We start from the raw sequence: 6,000 nt of genomic DNA on the forward strand, positions 1-6,000 counted from the left end.
GTTTGTTGATTGTCACCATTGTTGAGATTTATATGCTGGTTCTTGATGTCTGTGTGGGTCTAAATATTGCAGATGTTCAGATTTATATATCCATTACACATTTAAAAATTGTCCCACTGTAGCTGTTAGAAGAACATTCTACTTGCATGCTACAAAACCTAAACATATAAGTGAGAAAAAAAAAAAAAAAAAAGTTACTTCTGATGCAGTTCATGATGACCACACACTGTCATATTAAAACAGCTAGTGACTGCTCACTTTGCTTCACAACAACACATGTATTGTTATAAAAAGAAATCTAACATAACAGGTCAAGGGTCAAGAGCACAACTAAAGCACACACTGATCTCCATGATGGTGGCATGATTTTAACCACTAAAACATCAACATCTGATCCTCTGTAATTCTCAGTAACAGCAGGTGTTCATCACTAATGCACAATCATCAGTTAATTAGTCACTTAATTATCTCATTAACTTTAACTCTTTGAGGACTTGGGATTTGACTCCAGACTTGAAATGAACGACTTGGTCCCATCTCTGCTCTCTATCTGTCTCTATATACTTGTCTGTCATATCCATCTTTGTCCGTCTGTCTGTCCTTAGTCTGTCTGTATCTGTTTGTGTTGTAAACATAAACCTGACTCACAGGATCCCCACTACCAAGAGGGGAGACGCATGGCTCTTGAACTGAAATTAGACCATGCTCTAGCTGAAGCCATGGTAAGATTTTTTATATACCTAAATCATTTTATACTTGAGCATGCAAATGGGGGATAACGTAAAGTAAAAATGTATTGAATGTAGAAGAAGGACGAGTGCAGGATATGTCATGCAGCTATGTTGCATGGTAAATTTAAGTAATTGACATCTTATAATGCTCATTGGCAAATGTAAATGAGGGAATTTTTTTATTAAGGAATGGAGCTCCATCCCTCCGAGTTACAGAGCCTTGGATAATGTAAGGGTCATTTTAAGACATTCAAAACCTTACTAACACACTATGTTGTGTTTTCCTTTCACTAATTACCTGTCTTTTGGATCCAGTACCTTTAACAACATCAGTCTTACAAGAAATTTTTACTCCACGCTCTGAAGGAGACCCTCCACAGACCTCCAGAAGGGACCTTTTAGGGCGCGGCAAGCCAAGGCGGAGGCAAGGAGGGTGACGGCAAGCTTCAGCTCCAGGTTATGTCTGAATTATGTAAATGGTGAACCAAATCAAATTAGAACACTGTAATTAATTGTTAAGAATTTAAAATGTTACAATATCTAAAAGACATTAAAACGTACATAACCCTTTCGGTGGCACTGTAGTGGTTATGCACAACAGACTTCTGTATTCTGCTAAACAGTTCTCGTTGCTTCTGGCTCACATGTTTTGCATATGTCTCGTTAAATATGAAGCTATTTTACTTAAGTTGCCTCCAAAGTACACACTAAAGATGATCTTAACCAATGTCCTTTTAACTAACATTTATATATAAAAATCGAAAAAAATGTCAACAATAAAAACAGCCAACTCGTTTAACTGATTACCTTAAAAGTCTATCGATATCACCATAATACAGTACAGCTATTAACACGTTCTCCAACGAGCGGAAGCAATGATACCTGTTTTGAGGTTTGGTCAGGTGACATTCGGCATATATCCTGTTGTAGAAGACATTACCAAGTACTTAACAGAAATATGTCTGATTTCACAAATTGTTCAGCTTTGGGTTGAAAAAACGAAACATGAATACAGTGATAGTATAACATGTTATTCTTCTGTGTACTGTTTTACAGTCACACACCCTCCTCTTGAGTACTTCTCATCATACAGTGTGGACGTCCCACTTACTGTACCCTCAGCAAAACTAAATCCTCAAGAGGAATTTGGTAAATCACATCAATTTAGAAACCATGTGTAATTAAAGAAAAACTGCTTAGACAAAACTGACAGTGCAGTAAATGGATTAAGAACACAAATTATTAAGTATTTAGGCTAGTTTGGAACTGAATCATGGAATCATGTGTTTATGCTAAATATTTATTTGTTGACTTTTAATTGGTCCTCATCTAAATTGACCTCTATGACTTTATTTTATATTTTCTTTACAGAAAAAATATGGAGAGGCTCTCTAATATTTTGGCATCTTCTCCTTCTGCTGAGCCTCAAAGAAGCTCTGCATCATCATGGTGTTTTCGGCAGCAGAAAGCCTCAAATCGCTGGAAAGAAGCAAGACCAGACCACCTAAAATGCCTTATTGCAAAAGAGGCTGTTGTTCATCCATTGTGTTGGCTTTGCCATGAGCCTGCTGTTATTAGGCTGGTTTTCATGAATATTAAACTTGAATTACCCAGCTTAGGCTTGCTGAGAAATAAAGTGCCCTGCTATATAGGCTAGGATGCATGTGTTTTAGGGTGGTATAAAACTTGGGCACCCCACATTTATGGGAACCACATTTATGAGAAAAGTAAATCTAGGACCTTCTTGCTGTAAGGTGCCAGTGCTAAACACAATACAATTAAACCTAGTGTATAACTAAATTTGGAATAGCTTAAACTGAGTGTGTTATACTTTATGTGAGTTATTCACCTGAAATAATATATTAGAATTTTTTTATTTTTATTTTCTCCCTAGGTGCACAGAGTGTCTTCCCGAGGAGTGCACTGTAAAAAACAACCTATAGAATCCACTCAATATAATGGGGTAAACTGATGTAACAATTTGCACTTCGTTTTTTGGGTAGATTCTATCCTATATATTTGAGTAAAGAAAACCTGAGTTTACGAATCTACTCAAGAAAATGAGGTAAATTGAAGTAACAATTTGCACTTCGTTTGTCTATATATTTGAATAAAGAATACCTGAATTTAACAGCTATGACAAACTAAAAAAAAGTAGATAAAGTCTACACAGCAAAAAGCCCAGTGTTAAATGAACTCTCACGGGAGTTTATTTGAGTGTTAAAATGAACACTGAAGCAGTGTCAAAGTTAATGAGGTAATTAAGTGATTCATTGAGTGATGACTGAAAATTATTGAAGACACCAAAATGTTTATGTCACCATTATAGTGGTCAGTGTTAGCATTAGTTGGGCTCTTGACCTGTAGCTTTTAAACATTAGCTTTTGTTCAACTGTTTAGTTAAACAAGCCGGACAAGGCAAAGAGCAAAAGTCATGCAGTGGTGATAATTCTGTTTTATAATAAACTTAATTTGAGCCACTGAAACCATTTAGAGTTCTATATCCTTTATTTATTACAACTGCCTTGTGGTTTCACAGCAGCAAAAAAATGATAAAGCTTGAATTTTTTTTTTTTTTTAAATTTTGAATGGACTTCTTACAAGCTCCTCCGATCAAAAAAAAACTTTCAAAAGCTGTTCTTTTAGGCACACACAGACATCATGAATCAGCATATGAATCTCAAAAATGGTGACAAACAGCATATTCAGAAACAGATCAACTCTAAACATCATGGAAATCATCAGCTCATAATTTATTCATGCCACAATGCATGATGGGAGATATGGATGAGTTTTGATTGGCTACAACATACGTTTTTGCTGGTCACCATTGTTGTGATTCTCATGCTGATTGCTGATGTCTGTGTGTCTAAATCTAAAAAATGTTTATATTTTTTCCAGTCAAATAAATTTCAGAAACACCTGTCTGATTAAACCAACATAAACAAAACAACTCACTTATTCTACAACTTCATGACTTTGTCAAAACATATTCAAACCCACAAAATCTAATTTCTTCTGGTTTGTCTGACTGTTATAACTTAATTACAACACCCAAACAAAATCTAATATTAAGAAGTTACTGGTAAAGAGCTAAACCAATGCTAACACTGACCACTATAATGGCAACTTACAAAATTAGATTTTCTCCTTTTGGCCATTCTGTTTATTAACATCAGGCATCTTTAATAATGGTCAATCATCACTCAATGAATCACTTAATTACCTCATTAACTTTGACACTGCTTCAGTGTTCATTTTAACACTCAATCTCCCGCGAGAGTTCATTTAACACTGGGCTTTTTGCTGTGTAGACTTTATCTACTTTTTTTTGTTTGTCATAGCTGTTAAATTCAGGTATTTTTTACTCAAATATATAGGATAGAATCTACCCAAAAAACGAAGTGCAAATTGTTACATCAGTTTACCCCATTATATTGAGTAGATTCTATAGGTTGTTTTTTACAGTGTGTATGTGAGTGTATTTGTATTTTGTCTGTTTTACTTTATCTACAGTTGTTTCTGCATATTTGAAAGACCCCCATGAAAAATACACAGTCATCTCTAGGGGTTTATCCTTTTAATGAACTAGTCAGCTAAATGAACTATGAACTCACGAGCAGAAATGAAATTTTTGAATTAAAAGTGCATTACTACAGGGGTGTGGGAAGACCTGAAGTACTTGGGTTGAGGCTGAACACATAGATCCCTCACACTCAAAAAAATATTTCAGCCCTTAACGTAATTCAATTACGTACATCTTTTCCATGCATTTAGATTACATAGTTTTAATTTAAACAGATCAAGTAAACTTAATGTGATTCAAATGCATCAGTCTTACGTAAATGAAACAGGTAAAGTTGATGTAATAGTTCCCAGTGTTAAACAAACCCTGCTCAGTGTTCATGTGTTTCCACACTACAGAGTGTTCAAGTAGCATTGACACAGTGTTGGAGTTAAGGAGATCATTATGTCATGATTGACCAATAATGATCAACACCTGCCGTTTACAAGCAGAATCACAGAAGGAAAGAGAAACACAAGAATCAGCCACAGCCAAAGATAAAATGAACTTAAATAAATAAAGACATCAAATCTCTAATTTAACAACTTCACAAACAACATTACAGATTGACTTGATTTCTGTAATATATCCACTAATATTATTTGAGACATCTAAACAGAGGTTTAGATGTTTTATTAAAAAAACTTTTCATTTGACCTCACCATCATGGTGAACAAGGTTTACTTTAGTTGGGCTCTGGACCCTTGACTTTCCTAGTTTAGTTTTTTTTTTCTCTTTGGTTGCTGTATTTGTGTTTGTAGAGCACATTTGTTATAGCAACAAACAAACAACAAGAAAAAAAGAGTTTTATTAAATGTTCTTGGTTAATTATTATTGATGTACACCTTCAATAATAATTAACCAAGAACATTTAATAAATCATCATCCAGTGGCCTGATTTGCTGGTATCGTTCTGTGGTTTACCTTTTGGTTTCATGATATCTACAGTAGTCGCATGAACTGTTACTATTATTACTTCAAGATCTCCAGTGTTACTTAAACACACACAGACATCAAGAATTAGCATATGAATCTCAACAATGGTGACATTCAACCGCTGCATGCTGGGAGTCATGGGTGAGTTTTATAATCTGCTGTTACCCAGCATGCAGCTGTTGAATGTCACCATTATTGAGATTCAAATGCTGATTCTTGATGTCTGTGTGTGTCAGAAGGATACCGTAGATTTCAAAGTTTAATGTATAAGATAAACTATAATAGATAATCCATAATAGTACATACACCTGTTGTAAACATTATGAAAATAATAGACTAACCGCATGAGATCAGTGCATCAGGCCACTGGATGATAATGATTTCACAACCAAAAAAAATTTACCAAAAACACCAAATCAGACTTTTTTTTTTTTTTTTTTTTTTTTTTTTTTGACTTTTTATTTTGCTGTAATAGATGTGCTTTATACACACAATTACAGCAGCCAAAAAAAAAACAAAAGTCAAGAGTCCAACTAAAGTAAACCCTGATCGCCATGATGGTGAGGTCAACTGAAACTTAAAAAAAAATAAATAAATAAAACATCTAAACCTCTGTTTAGATGTTCTCAAATAATATTTGTAGATATATGACAGAAATCAAATCAAACTGTAATGTTTGTGGAGTTGTTTAATCAGAGATTTAATGTCTATTAAATTTATTTAAGTTCATTTTATCTTTGGCTGTGTCTGATTCTTGTGTTTCTCTTT

The sequence above is a fragment of the Labeo rohita genome, unplaced genomic scaffold (genome assembly GCF_022985175.1).
Source record: "Labeo rohita strain BAU-BD-2019 unplaced genomic scaffold, IGBB_LRoh.1.0 scaffold_237, whole genome shotgun sequence".
Taxonomy (NCBI): Eukaryota; Metazoa; Chordata; class Actinopteri; order Cypriniformes; family Cyprinidae; genus Labeo; species Labeo rohita.